Source organism: Ornithorhynchus anatinus, chromosome 1 (assembly GCF_004115215.2).
Source record: "Ornithorhynchus anatinus isolate Pmale09 chromosome 1, mOrnAna1.pri.v4, whole genome shotgun sequence".
Lineage (NCBI taxonomy): Eukaryota > Metazoa > Chordata > Mammalia > Monotremata > Ornithorhynchidae > Ornithorhynchus > Ornithorhynchus anatinus.
In genome coordinates, this window is record NC_041728.1 from 100,920,441 (window position 1) to 100,922,526 (window position 2,086).

Consider the following 2,086-nt stretch of genomic DNA (forward strand, 5'->3'; position numbering starts at 1 on the left):
GAGAACAGTCTCCCCTGAGTCTTCAACAGTGGTGACTGGCATCTCATTAACGAGAGGAAGAGCATGGGTTAGTGGGAGGTGTCTGAGCCTGGGAATTAGAAGGACCTGGATTCTAATCCTGATTTCGCCACTTGTCTACTGGGTGAACTTGGCCAAGTCACTTAATTTCTCTGTGCGTCATTTACCTAATCTGTGAAATGGGGGTTAAGTTATGAGTCCTACGTGAGACAGGGACTGTGTCCAAACCAATTATCTTTTATCTACCCCGGTGCTCAGTACAGCACCTGGCACATAATGAGTGCTTAACAACACCATAAAAAAAGAGACAAACAGTTAACCTGATTCACAATCCCATAGGGTAAAGAAGAATTTCAAGACCAATGGCAAATTCGAAAAAAGAGATGGAAATGGCTCAGAACTTTGCAAACCCCTCACTCCTCTTGGACCACCCAGCCACTCTGTGAGAGGCTCAGTGTCTTTATCTGGATGCCAAGGGAGAGATTTCCATTCATTTATTTGAGTCCTTGCTTTTGCACAGAACACTGTAGTTGGGAGAGCATAATACAGTTGATAGACACAATCCCTGCCTCCAAGGAGTTTACCCTGAGGTGAAAATTTAAGACAAAGAGCATGAATGCCAGACTTTTCTAGAGAGAATTTTCAGTCACCTTGAACACCGCAACACCAATGGATATCCCTGGAACACAGATTGTCTCCTGGCAGCAGGCAGTTACTTTGAAAACTGAATGGCCCAATTCAGCTTCCTCACAGGAGGGTAAGAACAACCTCATGTATCTTAATAATAATAATAATTTTTTTTGTTACTACATGCAAAGGACTGTACTAATTACTGAGGTAGATACAAGATAATCAGGTTGAGAGGGGGCTCACAGCCTAAGTAGGAGGGAGAACAGATATTGAATCCCCATTTTGTAGATGAGGGAACTGAGGTACAAAGAAGTTAAGTGACTTGCCCAAGGTCACACAGGAGACAAGCGACAGAGTCAGGATTAGAACCCAGGTACTCAGGCTCCAAAGCCTGTGCTCTTTTCACTAGTCCATGCTATTTCTCTGATACCCATCTTTGTTGTTGTTGATGTCTTATGCTGTCGAGTCACGTCCGACCCATAGCGATGCCATAGACACATCTCTCCTAGAACACCCCACTTCCATCAGCAATCGTTCTGGTAGTGGATCCAGAGAGTTTTCTTTGTAAAAATAGGGAAGTGGTTTAGCCTCCTTCCACACAGTAAACGAGTCTCTGCTCTCAACTCTCTCCTATGCCACTGCTGCCCAGCACGGTTGAGTTTCGACTTGCAGCAGATTGCCTTCCATTCACTAGCCACTGGCCAAGCTAGAAGTGGAATGAGTATGCCTCTGCTTGACTCTCCCTGCTGTAGCTGAGACTGGTAGAATCCTGGAAACTCTCCAGGTGCAACGCTGAGAGGAGGTTACCCATCTTACAAGACAGGTATTTTACGTGACTTTGTTTCTGTTGTTCTTTCTCAAGTGCTTAGCCCCAGTGAAAGCCAATAAATTCAATTATTGTTATTCCTATATTGAAAAATGAAGAGTCAGGTTTTTAGATCTGGGAAGTTAGTTTCCAAGAAATTCTCCTGTAGAGCACATTTCTTGTGGCAAATTAAGACGGTGGTCCGAAGTGAAGATTCAGATGCTAAAAGGCTGCAGTCTGAACTCACGCAACCCTGGTAATACACTAAAAATGCACAGACTCCCCCTACCAAATGGATTGGAAAGCAAAATGCTTATTTCAACCGAATAGTGATAAATCAAATGTCAGCGAGAAGTGACAGCGTGTTTGAGCTCTGTCGTGGTTGTACGGGCATTATGCAATTTTGTACCATGATTTGCTACATGTGCAGTTTGCCAACTTGCTTAAGCTGCTTTGGGGGAATAAAACCCAAAGCAGTCGACAGTTAATATAGTGAATAGGAGCTGTCACCAGAACACTTATTAACAAAAACATATTGTAAAGTCACCTGAAGAAGCTGGCAATTTCTCCTCATGGAAACCATAAAAAACTGGGCTACTTTCTCCCCTGTGCGGTTCCACAGACTAAATCCTC

At 43.7% G+C, this 2,086-nt stretch overlaps 1 non-coding gene across 1 annotated transcript; it reads right to left on the bottom strand.

Annotated features, from left to right (window-relative positions):
* Positions 1-1,312: 1,312 nt before the first annotated feature.
* LOC114817267 lies at positions 1,313-1,450 on the bottom strand. The gene has a single exon (XR_003765120.1). It is a non-coding gene; the product is annotated as a small nucleolar RNA SNORA7 (small nucleolar RNA).
* Between the last annotated feature and the right edge of the window lie 636 nt (positions 1,451-2,086).